Source organism: Cucumis melo, chromosome 9 (assembly GCF_025177605.1).
Source record: "Cucumis melo cultivar AY chromosome 9, USDA_Cmelo_AY_1.0, whole genome shotgun sequence".
Lineage (NCBI taxonomy): Eukaryota > Viridiplantae > Streptophyta > Magnoliopsida > Cucurbitales > Cucurbitaceae > Cucumis > Cucumis melo.
Genome location: NC_066865.1, coordinates 10,771,184 through 10,779,424, shown reverse-complemented (window position 1 = coordinate 10,779,424; position 8,241 = coordinate 10,771,184). Strand labels below are relative to the sequence as shown.

General features: G+C 34.3%; 1 long non-coding RNA gene across 1 annotated transcript; it reads left to right on the top strand.

The window, feature by feature from the left end:
- The first annotated feature begins 737 nt into the window (after positions 1-737).
- On the top strand, positions 738-3,308 carry LOC107992204 (uncharacterized). The gene is made up of 4 exons (XR_001764708.2): positions 738-1,071; positions 1,170-1,245; positions 2,456-2,872; positions 3,046-3,308. It is a non-coding gene; the product is annotated as an uncharacterized LOC107992204 (long non-coding RNA).
- Positions 3,309-8,241: the final 4,933 nt, after the last annotated feature.

Below are 8,241 nucleotides of genomic sequence, written 5' to 3'. Positions count from 1 at the left end.
TTTGGCAACTACGTGGCAAATTAAGGGCAGTCGATTTAAAGAAAATCCAAGTGTTCTAATTAAATTCCATGCATTTTTTAGCCACGATGGAGGTGGATTTTGAAGTAGGAGGTGGATTAAGGTGGAGGTGTCATTCCAATTTCATGCAGAAGTAGGAGATGGGTTAAGTTTCTCACAATCCACTCGTGCTATTTACTACTCCCTAAAGATAAAAATTGTGTCTAGTTTACAGATCTAGGCTGCTGTTCAAGTTGGATACGAGAAGATTTGTGTTTGAACCAAGAGTAGGCAAGAAAGTCATTTTAAAAGAAAATTTGAGCAAGGAGGACTTTTTGGTGTCTACAGAACATGTCATTTGAAATTTAACATTGAAATTTTAAGGTAAAGAATTTAAGACATTTTCAAATAACATTATAGAAGAAATATTTTTCAAAAGTGTAAGCCCCATTCCGTTCTCTTCTACTTTATCTATTTATTTAATGTGTCCTAAATGGTGAAAAATAAGTTAATACTTTTATACTCCTTAAGATTGATACGTGTGATAAGGAAATTTTAGAACTATTTTAATTGGATTTTAAAACTTACTTTGTTTTGTATAGATGTTGAAAAGAATGAAGATTGGTGAAAAGTGGGTTTAATTGAATTGAAGGGCATTTTGGTCATTCTTTCAATATTATTAAGTTAAAAAAAAAAGAAACAAAAAAATTTCTTCTTCTTCTTCAAAGACGTGAGAAAGACCTCCTCCCCTCTCTTGATATTTTCTTCTTCTTCTCTCCAAGTTCCGACCAGCACCGTCCCCTCCCATTCCAGATCTTCTCTTTCCGAAGCCGCGCCGACAAGGCTTTGCCCGATTATTTTCGCCCACACCACCGCAACAGACATCGGTGCCCCTCGCGGTTCAGCTGTTCGTCACTGTTCCTCCATTCGCACGGTTGCCTCTTCTTCCTTGTGTGTCGTCCGACGAAACCAGCTACTACACTAAATTTCTCCTTCAGCCGCTATGTGTGGTAACCTGTCGAAGATCGGTTTAGCCGTTGGTGTCCATTCTTCTTTCAGATCCATTATTTTAGAGTAAGATTCTTGTGGTTCAGGTTGTCTTTTTAGGTAAATTTGAATACCCAATAAGTTTAGACTTGGTTTTCATCATACCCATTACTCTTTGATGCTAGATTTGAATATTAGAGGATTTTGCGTCGCTGTCCAGCCCTTCAAAAACACGAAATTGGGCGTTTTGGCACAACTTGGGTAAGATTTTAAGTTTTTGAAGTTGTTCTTGAGTACTCATCTAATTCTAATGATAACTTCGAATAACTCATGATGTTGGATGTTTGATCTTTGAATTTAGAAGGTAGTTTAGTGAAGTCCACTGAAGTTTGGGTTACTTGGTTAACTTCTTGATAAATTTTGGAGAAATTTTGTAGAGTTCTTGAATCTCCATTAAGTTTAAGTGTTAAAGTTGAATAGCCCATGATGGTGGATGCTCGTTTACAAAGTAGAAAGTCGTTAGGGTATTTTCCTTTAAGAATAAGACTACTTTATTAGGTGATTGGTAAGATTTTTGAGTAATTTAGGTAAGTTTCGTGAATACTCATTTAGTTTTAGCATGAACTTGATATTACCCATATTATTATATATGAAGGATTGAAGATTTGGAGGACTTAGAAACATTGATCAACTTGTTTAAAGTCGTTTTAGACAAGTTTGGGTAAGTTCCTAAGTTTTGACTCGTTAGATTGATATTAAGTTGTTAATGGGTCTAAACCTCTAAGGCATGGATTTAGGGTATAGGAGCATATTGTTTTAAAAGGCGACTTAATTTTGTTTGCTTGTGGCATTAGGAGTTTAAGTTGAGGTTTAAGGGTCCAAAAGTGAAATTTTAGCTTAAATTAAAGTATATAATGAATGATACAAGTTAATAAGAAAAGTGAAGTTCGACCCATTGAACTATAAATAATTTGAGTTGGCTTGATGAAGTAGTTTAGAAATAGTTGTGATACCTCAATATGCAAAGATAACTGAGGGTTGTTGGTCGTTGTTTCATACCAAGTTGAAGTGGGGAAAGCGTATAACCCCGAGGGATCGAGTTATTGACTGCGAATGGCTTAATTTTCGAGCATTCTTTGTATTTATACATATTATCTCATGATATAATTGAAAACTACCACGACTTAAGCTTTTATTACATATTTTCAATTATGTTTAAACAGTGTGTATAAGCATCACATTTTTAAGAATGTTTATGGCTCGAATTTTATTCAATGGGTTTCTAGTTCTTATTTCCTCTTATGCTCAAATGATATGCTTACTCATCGTAATTTTAAAAATTCATATGGTTTGAACTTTATAAAATCGTGTTTCAAGTTTTGAGTGTACTTGGTTTTGAAATATGTTTAATTAATGTTTATGGTGAACGAGAAGGTGATTTTCCTAAGGTTACGTGAATGTGTTTTCGTAGCGCCACCTATGGTTGTCAGAGGGTTCCGAGGCTGAAAGAGGCCATGACCAGAGATCCGAGAACCTGAACCTAGGCAAGGATGTGGATGGAAGATTGTGATATGGCTTTGGGCCTAGCTAAACCCATGGTGGGTGGCTCTATGTGTACATAGAAGCGGTATGTTGTTACTGTGGTAGGTGCTGAGTGTGCGTGAGCTCCATTTGACCACGTGTTTCCTTTTGGAGATGAAGCACATGTGAGCTATTCTCGGGTCGTATACTTAGTATGCTATCTTGGTTGGATTGGATTGGTTGGAGGTTGCCATCGTGGCGGGTATTTAAGATGCGTGAGCTAATTTTGGCCGCATGATTCTTTGTCATATGCGAGCTATCTTTGGCCGTATTTTTAGATGCCTTGCCATGGTTGGATCGACTACAGGTTCGTTCGTAGATTGATGGCTATGAGTTAATGACGTTTTCAACCATTTTTTCATTACTAATGCATATTTACAATTTCTCTCTTCAAGCATGTTTTACGAGCTTTACATTTATAGAACTTACCACTCACTGAGTTTTATACTTACATTTCAATGTTTTCCTTTCCCCCCTCAGGTAGCGATCAAGGGCCAAACGTTGATTAAATACTCGTCATCGATTGTAGTTCTCCATTATCTTTTTTTGTATGTATGTAGTTATCTTTTGTTTGTATCATGGATTAGTTAGAGGTAGCGAGGGTGAGGCTGAGAACTTGAGTTTGGGGAGATCTCTCATTAGATTGAAACTATTTTGTATGTAATATTTAGCTTGAATATGATTTCTGTCTGAAACTCTGGAACTGTCTAGATAAGTGTGTGGTGAGACACACTTGATGTATTATGGACTTATGTATATATATATGGAAGTACAAAATCTCTCCTTTTCTAGGTTTGGCTAACTCATATTTTAAGGGAAGTGTTGTCGAATTTTTTATAGAATTTCTTGAAAAATATTTTTGCTAATTTTATATTGGAAAGAAAATGTTTTTTTAAAGGGGTAAATTCACACCACGATCTAGGTTAGAAGGGAAAACTTAGACTGAGGTGTGACAAAAACTGTTGTAGATTTTAAGTTATGAGTTTTCAAAGTCAAGTTAAGTTTCTGGACAAAAATGATTTTCTAGGTAGTAGCTGAGTGTCAAGCATGACAAGGCGAGATAAACATGAGTTTATGTTTCATAGAGGTTATTAGGCTTGTTTTAAGGCATGCAACATGACCATGGCACATTCGAGCGGCAAGGATGCACTCAAGCTGCGCGAATAATCATACGTGCAAAGGTTAGCATACAAGGATGGGCACGCGTTGCACGACGCGCGCAAGGCACACAATAGTAATGCGCATTGAGTATGCAGCCAAGATGCGAGCGATACCCCTTAGTAAGTTTAGTGCACGACGCACAGAACCCCTCACTGAGGTTAGCATGTGACAAGGCCAGCCTAGGCCATGCACGCACGCTATGCCCAGCCACCATGCCATTGACTGCCAACATGCCATTTTGAGATATTTTTAGGCGATTTTGCTATTTTTGGGAATTTTAAGGAACTTCTTGGATTTTTCTTGATCAAAGGATTAATTAAAGATTAAATGTGAATTTTTCAAGTCAAGAAGAAAATGGAAGAATCCTTAAACTAAGGATCAAACCAAGTGTTGTGAGTGACACTTTGATTTAAAGAGTTATTTATTAAACATGATTTCAAGCTTCACAAGCAAAAACTTGTGAGTGATAAAATGATTTCTATAATGTTTTATAAAGCATGATTTCCAAGTTATCGTTCAAGGTATGTTTTATGGTAAATTTTTAAGTTAATGATTTCTATTGTGTTTGCAAAAGCTTAAATATTTATAAACTGATTTCTCAAGTTATGCTATGATTGACTAATATGATCACGAATTATGAATGAAAAAGGAATGTTTCATGGTTTTTAATATGTTTTGTCCTAATCCGAATATTTCATGAGACCCGTTATACATATTCTTATGGGGTTTAAATTCAATTTAGAGATTCAATGCATATTTAATTTATAATCTTAATGCATGAGTTTGCGCGATTTATATATGTAAGTTAAATGCATATCGAAAATCTCTCTATGTGGCTAGTCATGATCACTACATGCGAGATGCTCACTATGTCTCTAAGTCCTTGCGTAGTTACTAAATCCTTGTTAAGTACAAGTTTTTCTATCACTTGCCTAAGATGTCTAGTGATAAACCAATTTTATTACCTCACATCTCTCATATATGCTCAGAAAACTAGGTTATCTAGGCTCAAGAACTGATTACGATCTTCAGGTAGCCAGTATTCCATAAACCGTCAACTTAAGAACCTCCAACCTTAGTCATCTTAACTGACTTGTTGACAAGATCGATAAGAACTTGCATGCGAGATGCTCACTATGTCTCTAAGTCCTTGCATAGTTACTAAATCCTCGTTAAGTACAGGTTTTTCTATCACTTGCCTAAGATGTTTAGTGATAAACCAATTTTATTACCTCACATCTCTCATATATGCTCAGAAAACTAGGTTATCTAGGCTCAAGAACTGATTACGATCTTCAGATAGCAGGTATTCGATAAACCATCAACTTAAGAACCTCTAACCTTAGTCATCTTATCTGACTTGTTGACAAGATTGAATCAAATGAGCCTCTTGTAACCAATTTTAAAATATATCGACCTAATTCTATGAAACTTGGTCTATATGTTTTTTAACCTACGTGAGCATGTAACTTATCTTTGTTATACATTTTAAATGTCTAATTTATTTTATAACACTTATAAAAACTTTAGACAATCCTATAACATTCAATATATAACCATTATATAAACAAATCAATTAGTATGGATTTTAATTTATTTAACTTTTAATTAAATCATATTTAATTAAATGAATGAATGAATGAATTAATTAATTTTATTAAATCATATTTAATCAAATTTAATTTAATTAATTAACATATCAAGTAATTAATCAAAATTATAACCATTATAATATACTTCCAATGCTTGAATATGTTAACCTATGGTGGGATTTTAAATCTATATGGCATACTATCACATAAAATTTAAGCATTAATTAAAACATACATCACATCCATAATTTATTAAACGCCCTAAAATGGATTGATTTTGGCTCTTAAATTTAGCTAAAAGCTAAATTATTACATTAATAATTTGGTGTAGTACAAAACTGCTCCTAAACACTTCGAACCGACTGAAAACAATTAGATCAGAGTCGGGCACTTGTGGGCTAGGTCGGAAGGATTCTGGTTTGCACGCTGGACTTGGGCCGGGCTGGGTGAAGGGTATATTGGGGCACGAAGCGAGCCAAACGGCTGAAAACGAGTCGCGAACAAGGTTGGAGCCTATTTTTTGGGTCTGAACCTTTAATCTCTCTTAGTTGAAGTAATTACAACCTAATTTGGACTCGAAAAAAATACATACCCTTAACAACAATAATAAAGCCTCAAAACTGAGCCAATTACAATAATTATTACAAATTTAAACCTAATTTAGGGCCAAAACCATAATATATCAATTTTAGTTCAAACCATAATTTATCAAATAAATTCACACCCACTATATGCAAATGAGTAAATTTAGCATGCTCTGATACCACATGAAGGAATAAGAAACATGCACAGTGAAATTACGGATAAAAAATTAATGTATATGCATCTAAACATTTTAGAGATTAACATGCAAAATCTACCCTAGTTAAAACAAATTAGGGTTAGTAAAAAACGTACCTGTAAAGCTTTTCGAAATCTCCTCAATATCTCTTTACGAATTCAAAACGGAGACCACCACTAGTGTTGACCTTCTATTCTTCAAACTTAGAATCGGATTGTGCGACCCGTTAAGTGAAGAAAAAAATAGCAATATATGGAAATTGAAGGTGGAAATTTAGTGTTGAGATTTTTTTGGAAGAGAGAAACTATTTTCTAAAAGAATTTTATAAGTCAAAATTATACAAAATGGCAAAATTCTTTTATAATTTGAAAAATGCCGTTTAAATAAGCTAATTACATGAAAAATTGCATGTAATTAGTTTCTTAAATCTCAACACCTAATAATCCACTAACTATTAGTGGAACTTAGTCGGCTAGGTATTTATATCTTATGTAGCCACTTATCTTAAGCGTTAGTGAGGTTATCGTTGGTTTTCCCACAAACTTTAGTCTAAGGATAGAATGGTTATTTGACCATTCAAGTCAAAATTAAACTTTGACTTTTTGAAGTCAAAAGTCAACGTTTTGATTTTTTATTATTTTGTCTGTCTTGACTAATTTCCACCTCCTAAGTAGGATCCGTATTCATTTTTTCAAAAATTAAATCACATTTGTATATAGTCAAAAGTACAACTTTGACCATTTCCATCAATTTAGAGCTTCCAAATATGAATTTGTATTGATATTTCAAATATTTAAATCACATTTAAACATAAATCTCTCTAACCCACGGCTATATCACATATATTCGTTGGTTTCTTTCTCTATCTAATTCAAACAATTCGAATTATTCCAACATATTGTTCTAAGTTAATTCCATATGAGCTAGTAGTGGAACCTAATGGACCTATAGATCATGGACGCCAACGATTCGAGTTAACTAGTTAAACCCTTTTATACCAAGCTAATCAATATTCATTAACTAATGGGTCATTTCATTAAAGTTTTGTAGTTGCACTCCCCTCACTATATATATATATATATTTATGTCCATCTGATATAACCATGATCAGTAAATTAATCCTTTACAGGTTGTTCGTAACCTCGGACTGGTCAAAATATCGTTTTACCCCCAAGACTACATCTTATTCCTTAAGTCCCACTGATCTACTATTAAACAGTTGGTTTAAGGTCCAATCTATAAATTGAATCCCTCTCGGGCAAATGAGAGGGTGGGGCCTCTTATTCAATACTTGGATTCAGTCCTTAAAGGAACAACTTATCTACTAACCCTAAAGCAGATAAGAGTGAATTTCGTCTTGCACCCCATATTCATAGTCATCCACCTGGTCTTACCTCTGAAATAGGAGGCTTATTGGGCCAACGCTGATGAACTGCCCTTACCTATGCAGATCTAAGGATAATACCGTTTGAACAAAAAATCATAGTTAGCTTAGGATTAAAAGTTACCTTGGTCATCAAAATTTAAATAGTCAGTTTTATGTAGTTAACAATGTTATAACTTAAAAGTGACTATTTCCCAGTTCCAGTTTTATTTAAACTCTTTACATAGGATGTCCACACTTCCATGTCTTTACATGAACAATCCAAAATTACATCGTTTGTACTAACTACAAAGCGGGTCGCATCCATAGTGTTCCCAGGATAAGGCGGCCAACCTTATTCATACATTATAGACCATTTGGCTATATACTCGAACTTGATCTACATTATGTCTCTACATAAAGTTCAAGTCTACTAGATAGCCTTGGGACCTTAGTTTATTGGATTTAATATTATATCATTCAATTTTCACTATTAAGTCCTTAATAACCACTTTATGGAATAGATTATAATTTTAACTATAAACTACGAGTTTTAGGACAAAATTTCAACAGATTCTTCCCTCGCCTGGACCTTGAATTCACATTCAACCATCGTCACGCAAGTTACCTGAGACTTCCACCAGCATCTTATCACATTCAATCTTTTCTCAGACTTGGAATTCACATTCAACTAGTGTCTCATACATCATTTCTCTTGATATGGGATTCACATTCAACCAACATCCAACGTCAATAACACATCACAGCTCCCCCACGAC